The sequence below is a fragment of the Stegostoma tigrinum genome, chromosome 21 (assembly GCF_030684315.1).
Source record: "Stegostoma tigrinum isolate sSteTig4 chromosome 21, sSteTig4.hap1, whole genome shotgun sequence".
NCBI classification, from domain to species: Eukaryota; Metazoa; Chordata; class Chondrichthyes; order Orectolobiformes; family Stegostomatidae; genus Stegostoma; species Stegostoma tigrinum.
In genome coordinates, this window is record NC_081374.1 from 56,458,643 (window position 1) to 56,472,080 (window position 13,438).

Sequence of the window (13,438 nt, forward strand, 5' to 3'; positions counted from 1 at the left end):
GTACAAACTCCGCATAGAAAATCGTCCAACGGTGGGATCGAACCTGGGTCCCTGGCGCTGTGAGTCAGCAGTGCTAACCACTGAGCCACCGTGCTGCCCTTGGAGTTAGACAGAGCTTGTTTGTTCCTGGGTGGCCTCAAACTGCCAACCTCCACTTAGTGGCAAAAGTGCTGACCAACTGCACTCATCTTCACTGGTTTTTGCTTTTTATCATTGAATTCAATCCTTCAAACTCTATGATAAATATTTAAATTTCCATTGATATGTGAGGGTTGTTTTTAGTACGCAGTATTGGTTTATTATGTTTCATTGGTACATAATGAATATTGTATGTGTATGCAAATGGGCAAGTTGGTAATGATGCAGTCCACAGACCTGGAGGATAATAACACTGTCCTTCAATCGCCCACGATGCCCTCTGCAAATTGGTAGAAAACAAAAATTTCTATAAAATTCATCTCTCCTCCCGTCAGTCGATCAAAATTAATTCAGGATTTTGTACAGGCCAATAACCGTAAGATTACACGAGCCTAAACAAAACTACTGGCTCATATTAGTTCAGTAAAGTGAAAGGGCTACAATAGAGGTAGTAGGAACTGCAGATGCTGGAGAATCTGAGATAAGAAGGTGTAAAGCTGGATGAACACAGCAGGCCAAGCAGTATCATTCGGCTCTACACCTTGTTATCTCAGATTCTCCAGCGCCAATTTTCTGAAGCAGGGTCTCGTCCCGAAACATCAGCTTTCTTGCTTCTCTGATGCTGCTTGACCTGCTGTGTTCATCCAGCTCTCCACCTTGGGCAACAATAGAGTATGCTTTAAGTCACTAGGTATGTTACGTGGGTTTGTCTTCCTTAGGGTGGAGTTAGTGGAACCGAAAAAGATGTCTCCCTCACAGCGTTTGTGACAAAAGAATTGCATCGTTCCTTGGCGGCCTTTCAACAGAAGAATATTCAGAGATTTCACGAGTGGTAAGAATGTAACTTCTTTTACTTCTCTTTTTCTCACTTTTTCCAACAATTGGAAAATAGATTTTAGAAATAACATTGAGCTGATGAAGTGTGAAAAGAAGAATAATTCCAAGCAGTGGTGGGAGTTGGTCAGTGAGGTGGGAGGAGTGGATAGGTGGGAGAGAAGGCGGACAGGTCATGGAGGCGGGGATGAGGGGAGGAACTAGTCTTGGGATGAGGTTGGCGGGTGGGGAGATTTTGAGGGTGGCCAAGTCCACATTGAGGCTGTTGAGTTGGAAGCTCCCGAGGCGGAATATGAGGTGCTGCTCCTCCAGTTTCTGGGTGGTTTGGTTGTGACACTGGAAGAGGCCCAGGATGGACATGTCATTCAGGGAGTGGGAGGGGGAGTTGAAGTGATGCAATGATTTGGACATGAAAATAGAAGGTGTGGTTAGTAAGTTTCCCAATGATTGAAGGTGTAGTAGCCAGCCAAGAAGGTCACCTCAGAATACAATGGGACATTGACAAGGGCCAATAAACTGAGGAATGGCAGGTGGTGTTGATTTTAGACAAATGTGAGGTGCTACATTTTGGAAAGGCAAATCAGGGCAGCACGCTGGAGTGCAGTTTCGTAGTTCCATCAAAGTACAGCCACCGGTAGAAAGGATATGAAGGAGACATTTGGTGTGCTCGCCTTTATCGGTCAGTGCATTGAGTATAGGAGTTGGGAGATCACTTAGCAGCCATGTAGGACGTTGGTTCGGCTGCTTTTGGAATACTGCAATCGATTTTGGTCTCCTTGCGAGAGGAAGGATGTCGGCGCAACATTGAGGGCCGAAGGGCCTGTTCTGCGCTGTATTGTTGTATGTTGCAAACTTGAAAGGGTTCAGAGAAGCTCTAAAAGGATGTTACCAGCATCGGAGGTAGGAGGTATACCGTGGGATTGAACAGGCAGCTATTTCTTGGAACTTTGGAGTTCAGGGCTGACCATATAGAAGTTTATACAATTACGAGGGACGTGGATAGAGCGAACAGCCAAGATCTTTTCCCCGGATTGCTGGAAGCCAAAACTGGAGGGAATAGGTTAAAAATGAGAGAGGGAAGATTTAAAATGGACCGGATTTTTTTCATAGTGGTGCATGTATGGAGTGAGCTGCCAGAGGAAGTGATGGAGGCTTGTACATTTAAAAGGCATGTGGATGGGTATATGAATAGGCTGGGTTGAGAGGAATATGGGCCAAATGCTGGCAAATGGGACTAAATTAATTTAGGATATCTGGTCAACATAGACAAATTGGGCCAAAGGATCTGTTTCCCGACTGTACATCTCTGTGATTCTAAGTGTCTTTTTTCTTAACCACGTGGCCCATAATTAGAAAAACGTGAATCAGGATTTGGGAATGTGACAATTCTAATTGGATCTGTTTGATGAAATTAACTCTGTAGGTAATGGTGGTTAATTTATGATTCGTCAAATTTGAGTTTATTGCAGCGTCCTATAGAATAGAGGAGACACATGTAATCAAAATTGAAAATCAAAACTTGGTAAAATTTTGCATTGGAAATACATGACCAACCATTGGAGGAGATTCATGACCATTGCATTCAAGTGAGAACAACAAATGTGATTCAGTGACTCAGTGAAACGGGATGCAGTGACTCAGTGAAATTGGATGCAGTGACTGAGTGAAATAGGATGCAGTGACTGAGTGAAGTGGGATGCAGTGACTGAGGGTAATGGGATGCAGTGACTGAGGGTAATGGGATGCAGTGACTGAGGGTAATGGGATGCAGTGACTGAGGACAATGGGATGCAGTGACTGAGGGTGATGTGATGCAGTGACTGAGTGAAATGGGATGCAGTGACTGAGGGAAATGGGATGCAGTGACTGGGAAATGGGATGCAGTGATTGATGGAAATGGGACGCAGTGACTGAGGGTAATGGGATGCAGTGACTGAGGGAAATGGGATGCAGTGACTGAGGGAAATGGGATGCAGTGACTGAGAGAAATGAGATGCCGAGACTGAGTGAACTGGGATGCAGTGACTGATGGAAATGGTATGCAGTGTCTGTTGGAAATGGGATCCTGTGACTGAAGGTAATGGGATGCAGTGACTGAGGGTAATGGGATGCAGTGACTGAGGGTAATGGGATGCAGTGACTGAGGGTAATGGGATGCAGTGACTGAGGGGAATCGGATGCAGTGAATGAGGACAATGGGATGCAGTGACTGAGGACAATCGGATGCAGTGACTGAGGGCAATGGGATGCAGTGACTGAGTGAAATGGGATTGCCGTGACTGTGGAAAGGAGATGCAGTGACTGAGGAAATGGGACACAGTGACAGATGGAAATGGGATGCCCTGACTGAGTGTAAAGTGAAGCATTGAGTGAAACGGGATGCAGTGGCTGTGTGAAATGGGATGCACTGGCTGTGTGAACTGGGATGCAGTGGCTGTGTGAACTGGGATGCAGTGGCTGTGTGAACTGGGATGCAGTGGCTGTGTGAAATGGGATGCACTGGCTGTGTGAACTGGGATGCAGTGGCTGTGTGAACTGGGATGCAGTGACTGTGTGAATAGGGATGCAGTGACTGAGGGAAAGGAGATGCAGTGTCTGTTTGAAATGGGATGCTGTGACTCAAGTGAATGGGATGCCGTGACTGTCGGGAATGGGATGCAGTGACTGAGATAAATGGGATGCAGTGACTGAGATAAATGGGATGCAGTGACTGATGGAAATGGGATGCAGTGAATGTGGGAAATGGGATTCAGTGACTGTGGGGAATGGGATGCAGTGTCTGAGGGAAATGGAATTCAGTGACTGAGATAAATGGGATGCAGTAATTGGTGGAAATGGGATGCAGTGACTGAGGGAAATGGGATGCAGTGACTGTGTCAAATGGATGCAGTGACTGAGTGTAATGGGATGCAGTGACTGATCAAAATGGGATGCAGTGACTGACAGTAATTGGATGGAGTGACGGACGGTAATGGGATGCAGTGACTGAGGGAAACGGGACGCGGTGTCAGAGTGAAATAGGATGCAGTCAATGAGTGAAATGGCCTGCAGTGATTGAGTGAAGTGGGATGCAGTGACTGCTTGAAATGGGATGCAGTGACTGCTTGAAATGGGATGCAGTGACTGAGTGAAATGGGCTGCTGTGACTGAGTGAAATGGGTTGCTGTGACTGAGCGTAATGGGATCCAGTGACTGAGGGAAATGAGATGCAGTGTCTGTTTGAAATGGGATCCTGCGACTGAAGTTAATGGGATGCAGTGACTGAGTGAAATGGGATGCAGTGACTGAGTGAAATGGGATGCAGTGACTGAGTGAAGTGGGATGCAGTGACTGAGGGTAATGGGATGCAGTGACTGAGGGTAATGGGATGCATTGACTGAGGGTAATGTGATGCAGTGACTGAGTGAAATGGGATGCAGTGACTGAGTGAAGTGGGATGCAGTGACTGAGGGTAATGGGATGCAGTGACTGAGGGTAATGTGATGCAGTGACTGAGGGAAATGGAATTCAGTGACTGAGATAAATGGGATGCAGTAATTGGTGGAAATGGGATGCAGTGACTGAGGGAAATGGGATGCAGTGACTGTGTCAAATGGATGCAGTGACTGAGTGTAATGGGATGCAGTGACTGATCAAAATGGGATGCAGTGACTGACAGTAATTGGATGGAGTGACGGACGGTAATGGGATGCAGTGACTGAGGGAAACGGGACGCGGTGTCAGAGTGAAATAGGATGCAGTCAATGAGTGAAATGGCCTGCAGTGAGTGAGTGAAGTGGGATGCAGTGACTGAGTTAAATGTGATGCAGAGGCTGAATGAAATGGGATGCAGTGACTGCTTGAAATGGGATGCAGTGACTGCTTGAAATGGGATGCAGTGACTGAGTGAAATGGGCTGCTGTGACTGAGTGAAATGGGCTGCTGTGACTGAGCGTAATGGGATCCAGTGACTGAGGGAAATGAGATGCAGTGTCTGTTTGAAATGGGATCCTGCGACTGAAGTTAATGGGATGCAGTGACTGAGTGAAATGGGATGCAGTGACTGAGTGAAATGGGATGCAGTGACTGAGTGAAGTGGGATGCAGTGACTGAGGGTAATGGGATGCAGTGACTGAGGACAATGGGATGCATTGACTGAGGGTAATGTGATGCAGTGACTGAGTGAAATGGGATGCAGTGACTGAGTGAAGTGGGATGCAGTGACTGTGGGGAATGGGATGCAGTGACTGTGGGGAATGGGATGCAGTGATTGAGATAAATGGGATGCAGTGACTGATGGAAATGGGATTCAGTGACTGTGGGGAATGGGAAGCAGTGTCTGAGGGAAATGGAATTCAGTGACTGAGATAAATGGGATGCAGTGAATGAGGGAACTGGGATTCAGTGACTGAGATGAATGGGACGCAGTGACTGATGGAAATGGGATGCAGTGACTGAGGGTAATGGGTTGCAGTCACTGAGTGAAATGGGATGCTGTGACACTGTGGAATGGGATGCAGTGACTCAGTGGAATGTGAAGCATTGACTGAGGGAAAGGAGATGCAGTGAATGTGGGAAATAGGATGCTCTGTCTGAGGGTAATGTGATGCAGTGACTGAGGTTAACGCGATGCAGTGACTGTGGTTAATGGGATGCAATGACTGAGGGAAATGGGATGCAGTGACTGATGGAAATCAGATGCACTGTCTGAGGGAAATGGGATGCAGTGTCTGAGGAAAATGGGATGCTGTGACTGAGCGTACTGGGATGCAGTGACTGAGGGTAATGGGATGTCGTGACTGATGGTAATGGGATGCAGTGACTGAGGTGAAATGGGCTGCAGACACTGAGTGAAATGACATGCAGTGATTGAGGAACGGAGATGCAGTGACTGTGGGAAATGGGATGCAGTGACTGATGGAAATGGGATGCAGTGACTGAGGACCATTGGATGCAGTGACTGAGTGAACTGTGATTCAGTCACTGAGTGAACTATGATTCAGTCACTGAGTGAACTGTGATGCAGTGGCTGAGTGGAATGGGATGCAGTGACTGGGAAATGGGATGCAGTGATTGATGGAAATGGGACGCAGTGACTGAGGGAAATGGGATGCAGTGACTGAGGGAAATGGGATGCAGTGACTGAGAGAAATGAGATGCCGAGACTGAGTGAACTGGGATGCAGTGACTGATGGAAATGGTATGCAGTGTCTGTTGGAAATGGGATCCTGCGACTGAAGGTAATGGGATGCAGTGACTGAGGGTAATGGGATGCAGTGACTGATGGTAATGGGATGCAGTGACTGAGGTGAAATGGGCTGCAGACACTGAGTGAAATGACATGCAGTGATTGAGGAACGGAGATGCAGTGACTGTGGGAAATGGGATGCAGTGACTGATGGAAATGGGATGCAGTGACTGAGGACCATTGGATGCAGTGACTGAGTGAACTGTGATTCAGTCACTGAGTGAACTATGATTCAGTCACTGAGTGAACTGTGATGCAGTGGCTGAGTGGAATGGGATGCAGTGACTGGGAAATGGGATGCAGTGATTGATGGAAATGGGACGCAGTGACTGAGGGAAATGGGATGCAGTGACTGAGGGAAATGGGATGCAGTGACTGAGAGAAATGAGATGCCGAGACTGAGTGAACTGGGATGCAGTGACTGATGGAAATGGTATGCAGTGTCTGTTGGAAATGGGATCCTGCGACTGAAGGTAATGGGATGCAGTGACTGAGGGTAATGGGATGCAGTGACTGAGGGTAATGGGATGCAGTGACTGAGTGAAATGGGATGCAGTGACTGAGGGTAATGGGATGCAGTGACTGAGTGAAATGGGATGCAGTGACTGAGGGGAATCGGATGCAGTGAATGAGGACAATCGGATGCAGTGACTGAGGGCAATGGGATGCAGTGACTGAGTGAAATGGGATTGCCGTGACTGTGGAAAGGAGATGCAGTGACTGAGGAAATGGGACGCAGTGACAGATGGAAATGGGATGCCCTGACTGAGTGTAAAGTGAAGCATTGAGTGAAACGGGATGCAGTGGCTGTGTGAAATGGGATGCACTGGCTGTGTGAACTGGGATGCAGTGGCTGTGTGAACTGGGATGCAGTGACTGTGTGAATAGGGATGCAGTGACTGAGGGAAAGGAGATGCAGTGTCTGTTTGAAATGGGATGCTGTGACTCAAGTGAATGGGATGCCGTGACTGTGGGGAATGGGATGCAGTGACTGAGATAAATGGGATGCAGTGACTGAGATAAATGGGATGCAGTGACTGATGGAAATGGGATGCAGTGAATGTGGGAAATGGGATTCAGTGACTGTGGGGAATGGGATGCAGTGTCTGAGGGAAATGGGATGCAGTAATTGGTGGAAATGGGATGCAGTGACTGAGGGAAATGGGATGCAGTGACTGTGTCAAATGGATGCAGTGACTGAGTGTAATGGGATGCAGTGACTGATCAAAATGGGATGCAGTGACTGACAGTAATTGGATGGAGTGACGGACGGTAATGGGATGCAGTGACTGAGGGAAACGGGACGCGGTGTCAGAGTGAAATAGGATGCAGTCAATGAGTGAAATGGCCTGCAGTGATTGAGTGAAGTGAGATGCAGTGACTGAGTTAAATGTGATGCAGAGGCTGAATGAAATGGGATGCAGTGACTGCTTGAAATGGGATGCAGTGACTGCTTGAAATGGGATGCAGTGACTGAGTGAAATGGGCTGCTGTGACTGAGTGAAATGGGCTGCTGTGACTGAGCGTAATGGGATCCAGTGACTGAGGGAAATGAGATGCAGTGTCTGTTTGAAATGGGATCCTGCGACTGAAGTTAATGGGATGCAGTGACTGAGTGAAATGGGATGCAGTGACTGAGTGAAGTGGGATGCAGTGACTGAGGGTAATGGGATGCAGTGACTGAGGACAATGGGATGCATTGACTGAGGGTAATGTGATGCAGTGACTGAGTGAAATGGGATGCAGTGACTGAGTGAAGTGGGATGCAGTGACTGAGGGTAATGGGATGCAGTGACTGAGGGTAATGTGATGCAGTGACTGAGGGAAATGGGATGCAGTGACTGTGGGGAATGGGATGCAGTGACTGTGGGGAATGGGATGCAGTGATTGAGATAAATGGGATGCAGTGACTGATGGAAATGGGATTCAGTGACTGTGGGGAATGGGAAGCAGTGTCTGAGGGAAATGGAATTCAGTGACTGAGATGAATGGGACGCAGTGACTGATGGAAATGGGATGCAGTGACTGAGGGTAATGGGTTGCAGTCACTGAGTGAAATGGGATGCTGTGACACTGTGGAATGGGATGCAGTGACTCAGTGGAATGTGAAGCATTGACTGAGGGAAAGGAGATGCAGTGAATGTGGGAAATAGGATGCTCTGTCTGAGGGTAATGTGATGCAGTGACTGAGGTTAACGCGATGCAGTGACTGTGGTTAATGGGATGCAATGACTGAGGGAAATGGGATGCAGTGACTGATGGAAATCAGATGCACTGTCTGAGGGAAATGGGATGCAGTGTCTGAGGAAAATGGGATGCTGTGACTGAGCGTACTGGGATGCAGTGACTGAGGGTAATGGGATGTAGTGACTGATGGTAATGGGATGCAGTGACTGAGGTGAAATGGGCTGCAGACACTGAGTGAAATGACATGCAGTGATTGAGGAACGGAGATGCAGTGACTGTGGGAAATGGGATGCAGTGACTGATGGAAATGGGATGCAGTGACTGAGGACCATTGGATGCAGTGACTGAGTGAACTGTGATTCAGTCACTGAGTGAACTATGATTCAGTCACTGAGTGAACTGTGATGCAGTGGCTGAGTGGAATGGGATGCAGTGACTGGGAAATGGGATGCAGTGATTGATGGAAATGGGACGCAGTGACTGAGGGAAATGGGATGCAGTGACTGAGGGAAATGGGATGCAGTGACTGAGGGAAATGGGATGCAGTGACTGAGAGAAATGAGATGCCGAGACTGAGTGAACTGGGATGCAGTGACTGATGGAAATGGTATGCAGTGTCTGTTGGAAATGGGATCCTGCGACTGAAGGTAATGGGATGCAGTGACTGAGGGTAATGGGATGCAGTGACCGATGGTAATGGGATGCAGTGACTGAGGTGAAATGGGCTGCAGACACTGAGTGAAATGACATGCAGTGATTGAGGAACGGAGATGCAGTGACTGTGGGAAATGGGATGCAGTGACTGATGGAAATGGGATGCAGTGACTGAGGACCATTGGATGCAGTGACTGAGTGAACTGTGATTCAGTCACTGAGTGAACTATGATTCAGTCACTGAGTGAACTGTGATGCAGTGGCTGAGTGGAATGGGATGCAGTGACTGGGAAATGGGATGCAGTGATTGATGGAAATGGGACGCAGTGACTGAGGGAAATGGGATGCAGTGACTGAGGGAAATGGGATGCAGTGACTGAGGGAAATGGGATGCAGTGACTGAGGGAAATGGGATGCAGTGACTGAGAGAAATGAGATGCCAAGACTGAGTGAACTGGGATGCAGTGACTGATGGAAATGGTATGCAGTGTCTGTTGGAAATGGGATCCTGCGACTGAAGGTAATGGGATGCAGTGACTGAGGGTAATGGGATGCAGTGACTGAGGGTAATGGGATGCAGTGACTGAGTGAAATGGGATGCAGTGACTGAGGGTAATGGGATGCAGTGACTGAGTGAAATGGGATGCAGTGACTGAGGGGAATCGGATGCAGTGAATGAGGACAATGGGATGCAGTGACTGAGGACAATCGGATGCAGTGACTGAGGGCAATGGGATGCAGTGACTGAGTGAAATGGGATTGCCGTGACTGTGGAAAGGAGATGCAGTGACTGAGGAAATGGGACGCAGTGACAGATGGAAATGGGATGCCCTGACTGAGTGTAAAGTGAAGCATTGAGTGAAACGGGATGCAGTGGCTGTGTGAAATGGGATGCACTGGCTGTGTGAACTGGGATGCAGTGGCTGTGTGAACTGGGATGCAGTGACTGTGTGAATAGGGATGCAGTGACTGAGGGAAAGGAGATGCAGTTTCTGTTTGAAATGGGATGCTGTGACTCAAGTGAATGGGATGCCGTGACTGTGGGGAATGGGATGCAGTGACTGAGATAAATGGGATGCAGTGACTGAGATAAATGGGATGCAGTGACTGATGGAAATGGGATGCAGTGAATGTGGGAAATGGGATTCAGTGACTGTGGGGAATGGGATGCAGTGTCTGAGGGAAATGGGATGCAGTAATTGGTGGAAATGGGATGCAGTGACTGAGGGAAATGGGATGCAGTGACTGTGTCAAATGGATGCAGTGACTGAGTGTAATGGGATGCAGTGACTGATCAAAATGGGATGCAGTGACTGACAGTAATTGGATGGAGTGACGGACGGTAATGGGATGCAGTGACTGAGGGAAACGGGACGCGGTGTCAGAGTGAAATAGGATGCAGTCAATGAGTGAAATGGCCTGCAGTGATTGAGTGAAGTGAGATGCAGTGACTGAGTTAAATGTGATGCAGAGGCTGAATGAAATGGGATGCAGTGACTGCTTGAAATGGGATGCAGTGACTGCTTGAAATGGGATGCAGTGACTGAGTGAAATGGGCTGCTGTGACTGAGTGAAATGGGCTGCTGTGACTGAGCGTAATGGGATCCAGTGACTGAGGGAAATGAGATGCAGTGTCTGTTTGAAATGGGATCCTGCGACTGAAGTTAATGGGATGCAGTGACTGAGTGAAATGGGATGCAGTGACTGAGTGAAGTGGGATGCAGTGACTGAGGGTAATGGGATGCAGTGACTGAGGACAATGGGATGCATTGACTGAGGGTAATGTGATGCAGTGACTGAGTGAAATGGGATGCAGTGACTGAGTGAAGTGGGATGCAGTGACTGAGGGTAATGGGATGCAGTGACTGAGGGTAATGTGATGCAGTGACTGAGGGAAATGGGATGCAGTGACTGAGGAAAATGGGATGCTGTGACTGAGCGTACTGGGATGCAGTGACTGAGGGTAATGGGATGCAGTGACTGATGGAAATGGGATTCAGTGACTGTGGGGAATGGGAAGCAGTGTCTGAGGGAAATGGAATTCAGTGACTGAGATAAATGGGATGCAGTGAATGAGGGAACTGGGATTCAGTGACTGAGATGAATGGGACGCAGTGACTGATGGAAATGGGATGCAGTGACTGAGGGTAATGGGTTGCAGTCACTGAGTGAAATGGGATGCTGTGACACTGTGGAATGGGATGCAGTGACTCAGTGGAATGTGAAGCATTGACTGAGGGAAAGGAGATGCAGTGAATGTGGGAAATAGGATGCTCTGTCTGAGGGTAATGTGATGCAGTGACTGAGGTTAACGCGATGCAGTGACTGTGGTTAATGGGATGCAATGACTGATGGAAATGGGATGCAGTGACTGATGGAAATCAGATGCACTGTCTGAGGGAAATGGGATGCAGTGTCTGAGGAAAATGGGATGCTGTGACTGAGCGTACTGGGATGCAGTGACTGAGGGTAATGGGATGTAGTGACTGATGGTAATGGGATGCAGTGACTGAGGTGAAATGGGCTGCAGACACTGAGTGAAATGACATGCAGTGATTGAGGAACGGAGATGCAGTGACTGTGGGAAATGGGATGCAGTGACTGATGGAAATGGGATGCAGTGACTGAGGACCATTGGATGCAGTGACTGAGTGAACTGTGATTCAGTCACTGAGTGAACTATGATTCAGTCACTGAGTGAACTGTGATGCAGTGGCTGAGTGGAATGGGATGCAGTGACTGGGAAATGGGATGCAGTGATTGATGGAAATGGGACGCAGTGACTGAGGGAAATGGGATGCAGTGACTGAGGGAAATGGGATGCAGTGACTGAGAGAAATGAGATGCCGAGACTGAGTGAACTGGGATGCAGTGACTGATGGAAATGGTATGCAGTGTCTGTTGGAAATGGGATCCTGCGACTGAAGGTAATGGGATGCAGTGACTGAGGGTAATGGGATGCAGTGACTGATGGTAATGGGATGCAGTGACTGAGGTGAAATGGGCTGCAGACACTGAGTGAAATGACATGCAGTGATTGAGGAACGGAGATGCAGTGACTGTGGGAAATGGGATGCAGTGACTGATGGAAATGGGATGCAGTGACTGAGGACCATTGGATGCAGTGACTGAGTGAACTGTGATTCAGTCACTGAGTGAACTATGATTCAGTCACTGAGTGAACTGTGATGCAGTGGCTGAGTGGAATGGGATGCAGTGACTGGGAAATGGGATGCAGTGATTGATGGAAATGGGACGCAGTGACTGAGGGAAATGGGATGCAGTGACTGAGGGAAATGGGATGCAGTGACTGAGGGAAATGGGATGCAGTGGCTGAGGGAAATGAGATGCCGAGACTGAGAGAAATGAGATGCCGAGACTGAGTGAACTGGGATGCAGTGACTGATGGAAATGGTATGCAGTGTCTGTTGGAAATGGGATCCTGCGACTGAAGGTAATGGGATGCAGTGACTGAGGGTAATGGCATGCAGTGACTGAGGGTAATGGGATGCAGTGACTGAGTGAAATGGGATGCAGTGACTGAGTGAAATGGGATGCAGTGACTGAGGGGAATCGGATGCAGTGAATGAGGACAATGGGATGCAGTGACTGAGGACAATCGGATGCAGTGACTGAGGGCAATGGGATGCAGTGACTGAGTGAAATGGGATTGCCGTGACTGTGGAAAGGAGATGCAGTGACTGAGGAAATGGGACGCAGTGACAGATGGAAATGGGATGCCCTGACTGAGTGTAAAGTGAAGCATTGAGTGAAACGGGATGCAGTGGCTGTGTGAAATGGGATGCACTGGCTGTGTGAACTGGGATGCAGTGGCTGTGTGAACTGGGATGCAGTGGCTGTGTGAACTGGGATGCAGTGACTGTGTGAACTGGGATGCAGTGACTGTGTGAATAGGGATGCAGTGACTGAGTGAATTGACATGCAGTGACTGTGGGACATGGGATGCATTGACTAAGGGACATGGGATGCAGTGACTGAGGGAAATGGGATGCAGTGACTGAGTGAAATGGGATGCAGTGACTGAGGGACGTGGGATGCAGTGAATGAGGGACATGGGATGCACTGACTGAGGGAAATGGGATGCAGTGACTGAGCGTAATGGGATGCAGTGACTGAGGGACGTGGGATGCAGTGAATGAGGGACGTGAGATGCAGTGACTGAGGGACATGGGATGCAGTGACTGAGGGAAATGTGATGCAGTGACTGAGGGAAATGAGATGCCGAGACTGAGTGAACTGGGATGCACTGAGTGAAGGAAATGGTATGCAGTTTCTGTTGGAAATGGGATCCTGCGACTGAAGGTAATGGGATGCAGTGACTGAGGGTAATGGGATGCAGTGACTGAGGGTAATGGGATGCAGTGACTGAGTGAAATG

The 13,438-nt window shown here is 48.5% G+C and overlaps 1 long non-coding RNA gene across 1 annotated transcript in view; it reads left to right on the forward strand.

Moving 5' to 3' along the window:
- Positions 1 to 813: 813 nt before the first annotated feature.
- The window catches only part of LOC132210821 (uncharacterized), a 39,153-nt gene continuing 26,528 nt past the window's right edge, over positions 814 to 13,438 (forward strand). Inside the window, exon 1 of the long non-coding RNA XR_009446997.1 lies at positions 814 to 970. This is a non-coding gene — a long non-coding RNA (uncharacterized LOC132210821). The remainder of the gene's footprint in view (positions 971 to 13,438) is intronic.